The following is a 9,004-nucleotide window of genomic DNA, read 5'->3' as shown; positions in this document are numbered from 1 at the left end:
GACTCTTCATCAGTGTCTTACAGTTTTTAGTGTAGAGATTTTCACCTTCTGGTTTCACCTTTACTGTTTTTGATGCTATTGTAAATGGATTTTTTTCTTTGACTTTCAAATTAATCCGTTGTAGTAACAATAGTAGCATCAGTATGAAATGCCACTGATTTTTTTTTTTTTTTCAGCACAAATCTGTTAAATAGAGGTGGGCAGCAGATGTTCCACTATGATTACTTAGTCCAGGGGCCTCTCAATATTGGGTTGAGAAGAAGCCACCATCATTCTTTTGGGAGTAGCCTCCATTGGCAGCTGCAGTGTGAGCGGACACTATGGATCCCTGAATGCTGTAGATAGACTCCTTCTTAGGGTTGATCCAGTATCTGATGGTAGACCGGGAAGTGATGGAAGGTGGTGGAGGAGGGGGTAAAAGTTCTCCAGGGAATTGGGTCTTGATGATTCCATGGGTATCCTGGGTAGTCTCCTAGTGTAAGAGTATTTCACTTTTGTTCTTGAATATCCCTGTGTGGTGGTTGTACAAGGCTGCTAAGCGGAAATCCAGGTCATCCTTTGGTATCTCAGGATCAAAAAAATAAACATCCTGCCTCATAGTGATTGTGGGAGTTGAGCTGAGCCAACTACAGGGTTCCTGTTGCTGAGCAAGGTGAGCTGGGTTCTCACATAGCAGTTTCTTGGAAGCCTGGAGTTTTCCCAGGTAGGTCTCAACGTTACCCAATGTAGGGTGCTAGAAAGGGTCTCAGGTGAAAGGCATGGTCAAATGCAGAGTGAGATGCTGGTGTGAGGGATGGAAAGCCTGCGCAGCCACACACAACCGAAATGCCACTGATTTTTGTATGTTAATTTTGTATCCGGCAACATAACAAATTTATTAATTAGATCTAACAGTTTTTTGATGGAGTCTTCAGGATTTTCTAGATATAAATTACATGATCTGCAAATAGAATACAATATGAAATAGAGACGATCTGGGTTTATTATAGTGACAATAACAAAGGGGAATGTTACATGAGGTAAAGTCTAGGAACTACTTGGTACACGCTTCCAGGTGTCCCCATCGATTTGCATGGAGATGTTCTTACTACTCCCAACAGTGATATGAGAACGCATGTGAGCATTCTCAATCAGGAAAGCTTGGTTGTGCTTTGGTATCCAGGGTTTTGATTGTGAGTCAGTCATGTAAGCTTGCAGTGCCCATGTGACTGACCTCAGCTATTCAGATTCTAGTCTAACTTCACAGAAAGAAAACATTTATTCATCATAAGCCACATTTTAGGATAAACTTGCCAAATGATTGCAATATGGTCTCAGGCATAACAAAAAACTCTTATTAGGTAAAATGGTCCAAGGGCTCAAAGTTTATGCTTTAGAAAATGACCAAATCATCTTTGGAATGAGCAGAGTTTGAGTAAATAAACCGAGTTAATCCTTTTCTACCAAAAACTCTGGCAAGTTCTATTTCCATATGCCACTATTCCTCATTTTTTAAAAATGGGAACATTAACTATATTATATACATAAAATTATGTTGCAGTCATGAGTTGGTCCCAGTAATACAGTTTGCACATTACCCTGACACAGCAAAAATACCAATAGCTATTAAATGGTAGAATTAATATTATTATAGCTATTATTATTGCCACTGACTTTTCTGAAATGTGCAGTGGAATCACATAAATTCTTAATGGATCCTCCTTTGTTCAAAATTTCTGGGAAATACAGTAATAATTAACTGAGTATTTATGAGAAAATTGTGTTTGTATTTCTGAACAATTCTGGTATACACATTGTTGTGAATGTCCTTAACTCATGAGTGAAATTAAATCCAAAATAATTAGATATACACTTAGTGCATACAGTTAGGCATTAAGTTATGTATGGTATTTAACAAAATGATCCTAAAATATGTTTGTTTCTAAGAATAAGTCAATTTGTATAATAAATTTCAAATTGTAATAATGGGGCATCTTTAACATGAAGTGTCATGTTTTAAAAAAATATATTAAATCACATACAGAAAGCCTGATTTTATGAAGAAAAAAAAAAACAGACTACTTGCAGCATTTTTTTGTGGTAGTTAGCTTATCAATACACTCAAGTCTAGAAACATTTGTCAACACAGACACATGTAAATTAATTTGAGGTCATCTCATTTGAAACTCAAATATTTCCCAGAATATATCAAGATTCTTTTTTTTTTTTTAGATTTTATTTATTTTCCAGAGAGCAAGAGAGCACATGTGCTCAAGCAGGAGGAAGGAAAGGGAGAAGCAGGCTCCCTGATGAGCAGAGAGCTCTATGTGGGACTCAATCCCAGAACCCTGAGATCATGACCTGGACACAAGGCAGATACTTAACTGACTGAGCCAACCAGACTTGGGATCAAGATTCACTTTCTCAGATTCACTTTATTCCAATCAAATCAACTGATGAGAGCTCACAAGGTGCCCTCTTTTCCTTTTCTCTAATATGAAAAATAATCTGTGATAGGAATTGTGTTCTCAGAGCCTACCTGGTTTTTAAGGCAATTGAGCTGTGATTTCTCCATTGGTGAGCTGGCATTTCATTAATTCAAACACATTGTCTGAATCTGATTTTAGGATGTTGGCAAGTTATAGCAAATATATTTTAATTCATTTGCTACTTTAAGCTGAATCTTACATGCTATCAGAATTTCTGTGTTGAGAACAATTTTAAAACTGCTCACAAACAAATTATTCAAAAACTTAATTATAAACATTTAAGAATATGTGTAATTCAGATACAGATTCTAGTACCATATGATGCCCAAAAAATCTTAGTCTTCATTAAAAAAAGTTTTTCTAATGTTCTTTAAGTCAAGCTTGTAATATTACCTATATTTCAGCCAATCAAAAAGTATCAAACCAAAATGCCATATGCTTGGTTATCTTTCTGAGATACAGGTAACACATAATTGCATTAAAAAATGAAGGAATTGTGCAACTGATACAAATTAATTCACATTCACACCAAGCAGCAGTACATTCTTCAATGTTCCTTTCACATTGAGTTCTATTTCAGCATCATTATAACTGACAGATAGTGTTAAACAAGGCAGTACTCGCTTTCAGGAACACATTATACACTACTAATCCATTATTTACAACCTCAGAGAAGGCAAAATGATTCTTCTAAAGGCACACAGAGTTTATCAAAGCTTTAACAGCTGAGGTTGTTAAAAGAAGTCAAGCAGAACGTAAGTTTAATGCTATTATAAACTTCAATCATAACTTGCCTTTCTAAATTAGAAGAATCTTGACTTCTTTGAGATCATGCTTTTAAAATTAACCTAAGTGTTACTCTTTAAAATTTAATTAATCAATTAATGGAACAATGGCCAGTAGTAAAGAAAATTAAGAATCTGTATATCTAGCTCTGAACTATTCCCACTCTTAAGACTTTTTTGACTTTTTAGCCAAAACAATAGGCTAAGAAGATAAAATTTCATATATCATATATAATATATATAGGCTATTATTCTAATATTCATCCTCATTACATTTTTTCCCAAGTAATTAAAGAAGGCTAACAATTTCCTTTTTCTTTTTCTTTGCTGAAATAGTGTCTGCTCTCAAAAGGTGGGGGGGCATTCCAATAACTTAGGCCTTGATGAGAAACAAACAAAAAGTGAGTATAGTTGATACACAATGTTACATTAGTTTCGGGTGTGCAACTTAGTGATTTGACAAGTTCTTACATTAAGCTATGTTCACCACAAGTGTAGCTACCATCTGTCCTGTTACATCACTATTACAATATCCTTGATTGTATTCCTTATGCTATGCCTTTCCCATGATTTATCCATTCCATAACTGGAAGTGTATTATCTCCCACTCCCCTTCACACATTTGATCAACCCCCACTCCCCTACTGTCTGGAACCATCAGTTCTCTGTATTTTTAGATCTGATTCTGTTTCTGTGTTTTGTTTCTTTTTCTTTTTTTTTTTTTTTTTTAGATTTATTTTTAAGATTCCACTTATGAATAGACTTAAATGGCATCTGTTGTTCTGATTTATTTTACCTAGCATAATACCTTCTAGGTCTATCTATGTTGTCTTAAATGGCACAATCTCATCCTTTTTTTTTTTTTACTGTGTAATATTCTGTCGTGTGTATGTGTGCATATATGTATGTATGTATGTGTGTTTGAATCTATATGTATACATATAATATTTGTTGTATTCAACTTACGTTGCTTCTGTATCTTGGTTATTATAAATAATGCTACAATAGACATAGGAATATATATATCTTTTCAAGTTATTGTTTTGTTTTCTTCGGTTAAATACTCAATAGTGGAATTACTGTAGCATATGGTATTTTTGTTTTTAATATTTTGCGTAACCTCTATGCTGTTTTCCACAGTGGTACCAAAGTACATTCCCACCAACAGTGCACAGAATTCCTTTTCTTCCACATCTGCGCCAAAACTTGTTATCCCTTGTCATTTTGATTTCAGACATTCTAACTGGTGTAAGGTCATATCTCCTTGTGGTTTTGATTTGCATTTCTCTGATGATGAGAGATGTTGAGGATTTTCTCATGTGTATTGGCCATCTGTATGTCTTCTTTGGAGAAATGTTCATTCAGGTCCTCTGCCCAATTTTTTTTTAAAGATTTTATTTATTTATTTGACAGACAGAAATCACAAGTAGGCAGAGAGGTAGGCAGAGAGAGAGGGGCGAAAGCAGGCTCCCTGCTGAGCAGAGTGCCCGATATGGGGCTAGATCCCAGGACCCTGAGATCATGACCTGAGCCAAAGGCAGAGGCTTTAACCCATTGAGCCACCCCCCACTGCCCAATTTTTAATTGGATTGTTTGTTTGTTTGTTTGTTTGTTTGTTTGTTTTTGGTGTGTGTGTGTGTGTGTGTGTGTGTTGAGTTATAGAAGTTATTTATACATTTTGGATATGGACCCCTTATTGGGTATATCATTTGGAAATAGTCTTCTCCCATTCCATAGGTTGCCATTTTGTTTTGCTGTGCAAAAGCTTTTTATTTTGATGTAATCACAATACTTTATTTTTGCCTTTGTTCCCTTGTTTCAGGAGACATACCTAGAAAAATGTTACTACAGATAAGATCAGAGAAGTTACTGCCTGTGCTGACTCCTAGGATTTTTATGGTTTTAGGTCTCACACTTAGGTCTTTTCATCCACTTTGAGTTTATTTTTGTGTATGGTATTAAGTGGTCCAGTTTCATTCTTTTACATGTAGCTGGTCCTATTTTTCCAGCACCATTTATCGAATGGCTGTCTTCCCTATTGTATATTCTTGCTGCAGTTGTCATAGATTAATTAATCATATCCCTTGAGTTTAAAATTTGGATTCTCTATTCTGTTTCTTGAAGATGACACAAAAAAATAGAAAGATATATCTTGTTTATAGATTGGAAGAATCAATATTGTTCAAATGTCTTTATTGCCCAAAGAAGTGCTTATATTCAATGCAATCCCTATCAAAATACCAACAGCATTTTTCACAAAACTGGAACAAAATAATACTGAAATTTATATGGAACCATGGAAGATCAGAATAGTCAAAGCAATCTTGAGGAATGAAAACAAAGCTAGAGGTACCATAATACAAGATTTTAGGATACACTACAAATCTGTAGTAATCAAAGCTGTATGATACTGGCACAAAAACAGACACGTAGATCAGTGGAACAGAATAAATATACCAGAAATAAACAGAAAAAAAATTAAAGAACAAAACAGGCCAGAATAACCTAAATAGTGTCCAGGAATAGGACATTTTAAAGTATACACCATCAGATAAGTGACTTTATCAATGTTACTCATAAGTCTATGGTTAGGATATCATATATAAGTAAGATCAAATAGTATTTGTCTTTCATTTTCTGGCTTATTTCACTCAGTATAATGTCCTTAAGGTCCATCTATGTTGTCATGAGTGGTAGGACTTCCTTCTTTTAATATGGCAGAATGATAGATGTTCCTTAGGAAGATCTGCATCAAATCCTATGAATAAATCAAGATTCTCAAATAATAGCTTTCTTAAATCACCTGCATTTTATTACTTATAGGTATACTAAACACTACATTTAGTGGGTTTTTGGAAAGTTTGATTATGTTCAGCTTTCAGCTTTCATCACTATATAAACTTACTCAAGATAGATCTTGGCTTAAGTTCCAAAACTACCAAGTTTCTACCCTTTTGCAGATGTTAATGTAATTAAGATTTTTAACTACTGTGACACAGTGTAAGAATTTGATATTTCAAGAGCTCATACTGATGCTGTTATTTCCAAATGGAGGGTTAAAAAGATGAGGTGAGCCAGGAAGAAAAAACAAGGTTTGAGAAGTAATAAGGGTAGATGATTAAATCACAATCTTGAAATATGTGAATACCTTCTCCCTCTCTTTTTAATTAACCCATTTCTTCATTTGAAAATAAAAACAGAAGGCAACCTTAAGGCTGTTCAGGTATGAGTTCTAAGAGTTCAGTAAAAAAAAAAAAAAAAAAAAGAACCTGCCCCCGCCAAAAACCCACAACTGTTCTAAACCACTTTCAATTTGAAGAGTCCAAAAAAAAAAAAAAATCAAAACTTACAGAGAGTTATATTCCACATTCCATTACATTTTAAAACTTAAAATCAGTAAAAGGACCATTTAATTTTAAACAGGTTCTTAAGATAATAAGAGAAGCCTTGATAATATTTATTACTAGAAAAGGTAGTTTTAGTGTATATTGTGAAGTTATCTAAAGTCAATTGCAATTCATTAGAAATTATTTTCATATGTATGGTAATGCTATATAATGCTATGACTAGTTAAATGTGTTGCTATGAATTTGTATAAAAGAAGTAAGATTCATTACATTCACAATACTATTGATTCTTTATATCTTGGAGAGTCTATCCAAATATTGGAAATATAGTAGAATACAAAAGTAAAGAGAACTAGTATACTGGTGGCATTATTGTATTAATCAAATATTAATACTAAAGATGTCTTTTCAACTATAACAGATTATTCAAGCTTTTTCTATTTAATCTTCAAAAAGTCAATACACTGAAGGATCACTGTGGTTATATTTGTTACTGTATGTTGGTGAATTGGCCACATCCTCACAGGAAGGGTATTAAGCAGGGACACAGATTATCTGACTTACTTAGTGGTGGATAGTTTTAAATTTTCTCACATTTGAAAAAGGAGCCATGTATGCAGGCTCAGCATTTTTTTTCTTGAATCTATATACCTTTATTTTTTTTCTGAGTCTGTATACTTTTATTTTACTGTTTTATTTCATTATGTTATATTAGTCACTGTACAGTACAACATTAGTTTTTATAAGACATGTAATGACATTACTTCTTCCCATGTGTGGTTCTTCATTGACATTTCATAAAGATAACAGGATGTGTGCCCAAGATCCCTCCAAAGATGGGCAAAATCAAAGCTATATTACATGGTGTGTATTTTTTTTAAGTCAGAGAAGGACAAATACCATATGATTTCACTCATATGTGGAATTTAAGAAACAAAACAGATGAACATAGCGAAGGGGGAAAAAAAGAGAAGAAAACCATAAGAGACTCTTTTTTTTTTTTAAATTTTTAAATTTATTTTCAGCGTAACAGTATTCATTGTTTTTGCACCACACCCAGTGCTCCATGCAATCCATGCCCTCTCCAATACCTACCACCTGGTTCCCCCAACCTCTCACCCCCCCCGCCCCTTCAAACCCCTCAGATTGTTTTTCAGAGTCCATAGTCTCTCATGGTTCACCTCCCCTTCCAATTTCCCTCAACTCCCTTCTCCTCTCTAACTCCCCTTGTCCTCCATGCTATTTGTTATGCTCTTAACTAGAGAACAAACTGGGGGTTGATGGAGGGGAGGTGAATAGGAGATGGGTTAAATGGGTGATGAGTATTAAGGAGGAATCACTAAATTCTACACCTGAAACCAATATTACACTATATGTTAACTATAAATAAAAGTTTGAAAAGGTATAGATTTTAATTACATAACTTTAACTTTTGTTTTACTTAATATAGTAGGACTACAGTGTGTGTATTTTTAAATTTTTACAAGGGTGCAAGATGGCTTTTCAAAAAGTATTATAAAAAATATATGCATAATTAGCAAGGTGAGCATTTCAGACTTTTAGTATGTCATAGCTGAAGCATCAAAATAAGTTTCATAAGGATATTATGATAATTTTCAAATTCTCCCTTGATTTAAGAAACTATCAGCAAAACTGCAAAAAAGAATGTCAATTACAAGTCAAAGATGATTATTTGGTGTCATTAGTATGCTTAAATTGAAGCACTGTGAATTCTGAGGATTTTCATTTTCATTTTCAGAACATTTTTGTTTTGGAGGAGCAATCTTCTATCATCAGCAGACTGTTGTTCTATGTTTTCTAAGTAGAAGAGTAATTGAAAAGCAAGACTTAGTCCCCAGTGATGAATACAAAACCACAAAATGTGCATTGGTTGAAACCAATTAATCATTGAGGATGCATTTAGGAGACATTTCAATAGAACACATCTTAGACTTAAACTTCTGCTTTTGTCAACTTTTGTCTTTTGGAAATTCAAAGCACTACTTTAATATCAGGTAGGGCAAACTGGAAATGTTAATTGTTTTTCTTTACAGCAAAGGAAATTATTTATTTTTTCTTTGTAGCAAAGGAAATTAGTTTAAAATATTACTTTTAGGGAAAGTGTTAATGAAATATACCCTTTAATATAAATTTGATAATTTCCTCTTAGGCTAGAGAGTATATATTTAATTAAAATTCTGAGAATTATTTTTTTCTTCATATATACATACAACATGCATACATACTTGCATGTGTGTGTGTGTATACAAACTTATATAACCTTAGCTTTTATAACCTTAACTTTCTTACTTTCACTGAGGAATAATTAGCCTATAATAAGCAGTACATATTTAGAGTAGGAAGTTTAAGTATTGACATATGAATATATCTGTGAAGTCACCAC

General features: G+C 33.6%; 1 pseudogene; it reads right to left on the bottom strand.

Annotated features, from left to right (window-relative positions):
• Positions 1–241: 241 nt before the first annotated feature.
• On the bottom strand, positions 242–760 carry LOC125094122 (protein CFAP276-like; annotated as a pseudogene).
• Positions 761–9,004: the final 8,244 nt, after the last annotated feature.

The sequence above is a fragment of the Lutra lutra genome, chromosome 2 (genome assembly GCF_902655055.1).
Source record: "Lutra lutra chromosome 2, mLutLut1.2, whole genome shotgun sequence".
Lineage (NCBI taxonomy): Eukaryota > Metazoa > Chordata > Mammalia > Carnivora > Mustelidae > Lutra > Lutra lutra.
Note: the sequence above shows the minus strand (reverse complement) of the source record. Positions and strands in the feature narration are given on the sequence as shown.